Source organism: Vigna radiata, chromosome 10 (genome assembly GCF_000741045.1).
Source record: "Vigna radiata var. radiata cultivar VC1973A chromosome 10, Vradiata_ver6, whole genome shotgun sequence".
Lineage (NCBI taxonomy): Eukaryota > Viridiplantae > Streptophyta > Magnoliopsida > Fabales > Fabaceae > Vigna > Vigna radiata.
In genome coordinates, this window is record NC_028360.1 from 1,559,206 (window position 1) to 1,568,134 (window position 8,929).

An 8,929-nucleotide genomic window follows, 5' to 3' on the forward strand; every position below is an offset into this window, starting at 1 on the left:
TATTCGACTGAGAAACAATCTGATAGATAGAAAACTATAAATTGGCTGAACGCGAATTGTTCAGAGACTTTTGAGGACTATCATTTTCATTCTTGTTTCAGATTGAATTCTCTATGATAACAGCTCCAAGAATTCTCCAAGAAGACGATGGTGATCTTTCTTGAGGGAGATTCAAAGGGAGATAGCTTGCACACTAATTATCTGATCAAATACTGCACAAAGAAGGTGCTTCTTGGTTGATCACTTAAGGTTTGGCATCCTTTGAAGACTATTGCACTTGTTAAGGCTTGACATCTTGTGAAGACTGCTGAAATTGGACCTGTTGTGATATAGGGGTTTCACGTTGAGGATTGTTGGACGTGGTGTTCAAATTGCAGAAGAGGGGATTCTTGTTGCAAGTCTGGTTTTTGTTATTGCAGCTATATTTTGGTTTTGGGTTAGAAAGGAGATTTATATTTTTGATGTGGAGGTCTTCTATAAATTCCTTGTTGTAAAAACCGCAACCAATATAGTGCATTTGCTTCCTAGGTTGGAAGGACACTGGATGTAGGCATTGTTGGCCGAACCAGTATAAAAATCAGCATTTGATTTTCTCTATCCATACACTCTTTAATTTCAGTCGACTTTACTTTTTACGCAGTGAACTACGTTTTTCCGCTGCATATAAATTTTCATTACTTGCATTTCAAGAAAGTTTAAAAAGCTTTGTACTTTTGATAAAAGATTGCGAAAAGATTTTGTTTTTGAAACATCACCAATTAACCCCCCCCCCCCTCTTAGTGTAAAAACGAAGCCTACCTGTTTTCCAACATTATGAAGGCTTAAAATGATTTTTTTGAGGTTTATTGCATGAGAATGGTGCACGTGATTTAGGAACAGAGGAAGTATATTTAATGTTTAAATTGAGGGTTACATAAGAGTAAATGAGAGAGTAACTAAGTTTTAAAATCTTGAGTGTGGTGGAGGCCATGTGCATTGGCTGGGAAAGTCACGTTCTGCATAAACCATTTGGTATAATAAGTTTTATTTAAGTTTTAGAAAGTTGAGCTTGGGTGAGTGGGGTCCGCGTTATTTATCTTAGGAAGAGAAAAGTTACTTTTGTTAATTTCATGGGTCACTTTAATGCTTAAAGGTGTGTGTGTGTGTTACATGCAAAGTGGATGTTTACGTAAAGTGGTGAGGGGTAGTGATTAGGTGGACCATGTGGGGTAAACTTAGGTAGGTGAAATAGTTTTTGGTAGACATAGGAAAATAGGGGTGTGTGTAAATAATTGACTATTTTATTTTGGGATGACTTGTCGTTAATTTTGTGGATGTTTAATAATTGTTTTGAGAATGTTGGGCGTATGTGAATATTATTTGGTGGTTGTGCTTGTGAGATTGGATTTATGTGTGTGCGATGCTCGGTGAAGCTCCTGGAAGAGTGGTGGAAGTAGCAGTGGTACTTGCCCGGTGAAGCTCTCTGAGAATAGAGTGGTGGGAGGTGTATACTTGTCCAGTGAAGCCCAAGAGGATGGTGGAAAGCATATACTTGCCCGGGGAAGCTCTAAGAGAGTGGTGGGAAGTGGTGTACTTGCCGGTGAAGCCTTTCAGAGAGTGGTGGGAAATGTCTTTGTGTAATGGTGTCGTAAAGTGTACCTGCCCGGTAAAGCTCCTTAAGAGAGGTGAAACTCGGCCTTGTTTTGTATGCGAGCAACTCGGTGGTGATTCAATATATATAGTGAATTGTTTCAAATAAACTGGGGTATGAGTTGGTGAGTGACCAAGTGAGTTTGGGTGTGACTTGGTTACGTTGACGAAATTATTGTATGATTATATGTTGGTGACTTAGAATTCTGATGGCGTGGATGTTAATGGTTTGATATGTTGTCATATGAAGATGTGCGTAAGTGATAACGGGTCAAAAACCATTATTTTGATACTTAATTTTGATATTTAATGCACCCTTTTTGACTTAGAAACTAGCTTGGACTCAAGATTTTGATTTAGTTTTGTGAATAATAGAGTTGAGGTTATACTTTATGATTTTATCACTAAATTCCCTTGATTTTATAGGTTATTGGAATGATTTGAAAGAAGGGTTGAAGTATTAAGGAGTTGCAATGCAGAAAAGTCAACCAGCCAACTAGGAAGGTGACAACTCTCCTCTTCTCTCCCTAAGATTGGTATCATGAGATATCTACAAATCACGATTTAGGGAATTCTCTTGATTAGCAATATTACCTAGACATAGGATTAGGACGGTCAATTGCTTTAAGCTTTTGTGCACTGAAATGCATGACTAATTACTAGGGAGACTGGTGGGTGTCGTGGCCCATACAAATTTAATTACATATTAGAAATGCAGTATAACTAGGAAGTGACTCCTAGGTCATCTCTCAAGGACCAACTGCAGTTCGAGACTCAGGTCAGACACAAAGTGGGGGGGTTTGAAAGTGAATGCAAATCGACTAAATTAAAACACACAAATTAAACCTAACTAACAGTATAGAAATAGATAAACACTAAAGCTAACATTACAACTAAATTATCATAATTAAAAATAGAAAACATTAAAACAAAAGAAAATGATAAACCCAACATTGCAACAAAAAATTATCTAGCACAGTTAAAATTATTAAAATGCACTCTAAATTAAAGACATGATAAACAACTCACCCTACTATTTCAACTAATTTAAAACAAAAGAAATAACAACATAATTTTTTTACCACTCCCGTGACNAAGAACTATTATCAAANGGAAGTTAAAATTGCAATGCTCTTGAAATAACACCCTATTGCCGTGACACCCCAAAACGTGACAGCCCCTTCAATTCTCTCTCAATGCTCCACGTACAAAGNTTTTCCAGTAAAAGTGAAAAGGGTCATGTGCTTCATAGCTGCTGGACGTGACCTCACCCTTGGGAGCTTTCCCACGCTGCACCGTTTTCACTAAATAATAAGCTCAAAGAAAATTGTTCCANNCGTGGNAATAGAAGCTGGNAGCAATGTCCCATCCATCACGTNCCTCCTAGTTAAATGCTTTNTATGACCAAGAGATNAAAAAGAATTNCCGCANCCAACCAANGAAATTCAACACCTACTCTCTTCCACGTGTCTTGCTTTCTCCAAGGAAAAGNAAAGNANGTGAATCATGTGCTTAGGAATGACAATGCTGCTGCCGAAACATCACCCTCAATGAATAGGAAAGACATCATTCAACCATTAATCACCAAGTGCTTGTTAAACAATAAAAGAAAAATGAAATNTATTTATTGAAACTCAATCCTTCCCGAGGGTGTGGTGTCACCGTCTGCACCATTCATTCAATGAAGCTTTTGACCAAAAACATTATGAAATCCCTTTTTCTTTTATTCAAACTAAGAAGCAAACCCTTAACCTTTTTAGCCCTCATTGCANGATGATGTGACTGAAGTTGTTGGACTAAAACAAGCAAAGATAGTTCCCGTGAAAGTGTATACTAAAAGCTAATAAACATTCCAGCAAAGACAATTGAAAGCTAAGTGATGTCTCTTCATTCAACCTGTGAGCACCATGCAATATCTCTAAAACATTCAAAGAAAAAAACAAAATGAGCAACGTGTGACGGTTTTCTTTTTAACAAATGGCATGACTACAAGAAGAATTCCAAATAAAATGAAGTCATTGCACCCCAAAATGAAAACTGCCGAGAGAGCCTCAATCCAAGTGACGGCTGCTCCCCCCTTTGGGATCCCTAGGTCAGAGAGTTTTTTCCAAATGGTGGGGTCCACCTCTAAAGGAAAACCTAGGGCCATGTCACCATTTTTCTATTGGGCTTAGTTTATTCTAACAAAATTAGCCCACAATACAAAAATTCATCTACAAATTCTAAATTACTAAGCTAAGCTAAGCTAAATTAATTCTAAATTGCTTTGTGGGGAGTCTTCACTTAATTGGTGCCTTCCAAAAGTCTCACAGTGTGATTCCAAACTTTCCCTGAAAAATAAAAATAGGAATAATTAAGCCCAATTAATTCAAATTAATTAAAATAAGAATTATTGGTCTAATTAAGCCCATATGGTGAAAATGACACAATATCTAAGAATTAAGCACAATTCATCAACACAATTCGGCGCGAAAAACTAAGTGAATGGTATAAAATATCGACTCATCAAAATAGACCACACTTAGTCTTTTGCACTCCTGGGAAAAATCAAGACGCAAAACAGGGAACAGTACTGAGGACATCAGGAAGTGACACAGACTCAACAGACAGACGACAAAGACTCACAAGGACAAACACAAAGTTGCACAGTTCTCACAAAATCTGGACAGTGAAGGGCATAGGCAGAATCCCACACAGAGTCAATGAAAGTAGATACTCAGAGAATCATCCAAACATTTCAGTACATGGAAAATAGTCAATCAGTTCAAGAGATGAATCAAAAGCAACAGAGCCTCACAGATGCACACAATCAGTGTTTCTCTCAAGTGTTTAAGGTACATCAAACAACACTTAGTCCCCGGGAACGACGCCAAAATTTGATGAGGTGTCGCAACTCACACAAATTTGATGTGCAAATAAATGCAGTATAGCTAGGGAATGACCCCTAGGTCGTCTCCCAAAGACCAATTTTGCGGTTCAAGAATCGAGTCTAACACGAAAAGGGGGGGTTTGTGAAAATGGTTTTGCAAAAATTAAAGTCAATAAAGACATAGATGCAAACAAACTAATTTAGGCTAGCATGGTAGTTAAACTAACACTATTAAAAACCTTAGACAACATTCAAACAAAATAAAATAAAATACTAGACCCCAACAAGACAACAAACAACTACCTAACACAGTTAAATTAATTTAAATGCAAAACTAAATTAAAGTGATGAAAAACAACTCAACCTACTATCCAAATTAATTGAAAATAAAAGAAATAAACAACATGACTTCCTACTAGCAATATCACGTGACCATCCATGCACCAAATAAAGAAATTCAATTTCTAGAATGGCCAAAAACCTTCATGGTCGTGAGTTGCAACATACCAACTCCCATTTCACTTCCTTCCTTAATGTATTCAATGCCCAAAAGACCAACAAAATGGATTTTGCTTCTACCAAGGTGCCACATGTGCAAAGTCAAATGTGAATAGAACAAACACAAAACACTCTCTTCCTCATGCAAAGGCAAAGACCAAAATGGCAATATTCCTTCCATGGTAAATGAGCCCTTCATGTGCATGGCCAAATGAGGTAAAAATTAAATGAACCCTTTCTCTCTCCCTTCTCAACCTATTTTCGGTTTTCACACCAAAACAAAAATGCAAATAGCTTCCTTTCACCTTCCAAAACCGAGAACAACTCCAAAGAACCCAAAGTTTCAATTGCAAAAACTTACAAGAACAACAACCCTAAATTTCAACTTCTACTAACCAACCTAACACTCACTTTTCTTCAAACTTTTATGAAAATCAAAATGGAATTTCTACTCCACCTTGTAGCACCGTCCAGCTCTCCATAAGAAACACAATGTTCCATTTCATATATTACTTCCAACCATCAAAACAAAAGCACAAGAAGAAAAGGGTTCAAGCTCCCAACAACCATGCATCAACNNAAGNNTTNTTCANTNNNAAACNCAACAANAACTCCATTTTCATCATCCAACCAAGAAAACCAAAAGGGAATACGAAATTACTGCAGCCAAGGAAGAGAAAAACGAAATACAAAATGGGTCTTCATTCAACCAAAGGAAACACCATGAAAATGCAAAGAACCACCTCCAAGCTCAAGCTTTCAACATTCAAATGGAAAATGCAAGAAGAGAAATGATAGATCTCCATTCCGTTAAGCAAGAACAAGCATATTTGCAAGTAAGAGAAGAAGAAAAACGAAATCTTGTTCATTCCATAGCTCAAAACCGAAAAGGGCACACCAAAGCTCCCAAGAGAGAGTTCATACAAGGCAAAGCAAAATGAAAGTGTAGTATGAAGTGTGCTTAGGAGTGTGTCTCGACAATAGCACTTGAAAATGTTGTCCAACTTCAAAATAGGTGGGGTCCACCTCCTAAAACCCTAGGGTTTTGGTGCCAAGTGTCCCACACATTGGGCTTCTACAAAATTTGCCACAAAAAGGGCCCAAATGCACTTAATCCTAATTAAAGTTTCTAAAAACGAAATTACAACTTAATTAAAATGGAAATGACTAAATGTTAAGTCTTGAATGATCACGCCACCTTCCCTAATGCTCCAAATGATGTTTCCAAAATTTCCCTGTAACCAAAAATACGCTTAATCAGCTCAAAATATCCAAATTAGCGAAAAATACGAATTTCCGACCAAATTAAGCAGAATTCGGAAAACGGGAAATAACAGACAATTAAACACAATCCCCTGGTTTATTTCAGTGCACTAAACTAAATATGGTTCAAGAAATAACGACTCATCACACACAATCAGTGTTTCTCTCAAGTGTTTAAGGTACATCAATGTCACTTAATGCACTCAAGAAAGCAAACACAAATAGACTTGGCAAGCCTCTAATATCAACACTCAAGCACATACGCATGTTCAAATCAAAAGGTCTTTTCACGGTTGTAATGGGGCCAAGGACAAGGGAGGATACATCTGAATAAGAAGCTACAAACCATAAGGAACAGAGGAGCAATGGGGAACAAGTGTAAATACATTCAAACACACTCACAACCTCTAATTCCATCCTCTTCTTGACTCCATTATTCACAAAAGTTTTTCTGTATTTTCTCTTTTTTTTCTTCATTTTGTCTCTCTTTTTTTTTTCTTTTTTTTTTCTTCACTTTGTCTCTCTGTTTTTTTTTTCTATTCAACACACGATTCAAAAGACAAGATACATGATATTTACAGTGCAACCGCAAGAAGAGGACTCACTAGCCAATTCATCTGCAACTCCTAAGAGACCACACTTATTCCCATAACAATTCCAAAGCTCCAAAATTCCTAAGGTTCAGGTGATCATGGTTTTTTTTCACTTAGGCTATTGTATGAGCTTCGAAACAGAGAAATGGGGGAAGTATAGGCTCAAAGGGGATAACAAAGAGATCATAACAAGGTAGGCTATCTGGCTAGAGAGGCTCAATCAACAAAATGCCTTTATCATTTTCAAACATGCGCATGAATCAAGAATTATCAACAGAGTCAAGCCAAGGCAAATGTGTAAGCAGTCCAGAGACATATCACACACAAGAAAGATCACCAAATGGCTCAAATCTCACACAGGTAATCGGTCACAATCAATTCAACTCTCAAACATCATGATTATCTTCCAAGCAAAGAAGAGCAAGGAGTCCAACAAAACAGAGTATCAATGTAGTGAAGGGAAACTAGCAACCTAATCACAGTCCAGAATTCACAAAAATGCATGCAAAACTGTACACAAGACACAACAAACTACCTAAAAACCGAAACATAAACAAAGGAAAAACCTCCCCTAATAGACCACACTTAAACGACACAATGTCCTCAGTGTGTCACAATCCACAGATCAACAATCGGAATAATCATCAAATATAGACAAAGTTCAATAAAAGTGAGGAGGGAAGGAGAAAAGAAACTCCCTGAGTCAGCTGGGAGGGTAGGTGAGGTGGACCAAAGATGTCTCCTCTACCACTACATCCAATAAAGAAGGATTGCTGAGGAAATGCTTCAGTCTATGCCCATTCACCTTGAAGCTTTTCACTGCAGATGGATCCTGGATCTCTACTGCACCATAAGGATAAACATTAGTCACAACAAAAGGTCCAGTCCACTTTGATCTCAACTTACCACCCATGAGGCCGAGCCTAGAGTTATACAACAAAACTTGTTGGCCAACCTCAAAGTCCTTTCTAACAATGGAACTATCATGGAACCTCTTGGTCCTTTCTTTGTAGAACTTCGAGTTCTCATAGGCCTTCAATCGGATCTCATCCAATTCATTCAGTTGTACCTTCCTTTCCTCTCCAGCTTGGTCAATGGAGAAGTTGCAAGTCTTCACAGCCCAATATGCCTGATGCTCAATCTCAACTGGTAAATGACATGCCTTTCCAAAGACAACCCGATAGGGAGACATCCCTATGGGTGCTTTGTAGGCAATCCTGTGGGCCCAAAGAGCATCGTCCAACCTATTGCTCCAATCTTTCCTGTTGGGCTGGACAATCTTTTCCAAAATCCTCTTAATCTCCCTGTTGGAGATCTCAGCCTGTCCATTTGTTTGGGGGTGGTAAGGTGTAGAAACTCTGTGCGTTACCCCATATTTCTTGAGCAAGGCTTGCATGGATCTACTGCAAAAGTGGGTTCCTTGAACACTAACAATCGCTCTAGGCACTCCAAACCTGCAAAAGAGGTGAGATATGACAAAATCTACCACAACCCGAGCATCGTTAGTCCTGGTGGCTCTAGCTTCCACCCATTTTGAAACATAATCCACAGCAAGGAGAATATAAGAGAAACCAAAAGAAACATGAAAAGGACCCATGAAATCTATACCCCAGACATCAAACACCTCACAGAACAGCATAGGCTGTTGAGACATCTCCTGTCTCTGTGAAATAGGTCTGCCTGCTCTCTGACACTGCTCACAGGTGCTACAAATCCTCTCCGCATCCTTGAAGATGGAAGGCCAGTAGAAACCGCAATCAAGCACCCTGCGAGCTGTTCTTTGAATCCCCAAATGACCACCAGGTAAGGAGGCATGACAAAATTGCAGGACCGAGTCAATCTCATGGTCCGAAATGCATCTCCTAGTAACCTGGTCACTGCACAACTTCCACAAATATGGGTAATCCCAAACATAATACTTAGCATCACTCTTAATTTTAGCAATTTGAGCACATGATGCTAAGGGAGGAAAAACAGAAGCAACCAAATAATTCACAATGTGTGCAAACCAAGGAGTAGGGTGAGAAGAAGAAATCATTAACAAACTCTCATCAGGAAAGTCATCCAGGATGGGCAA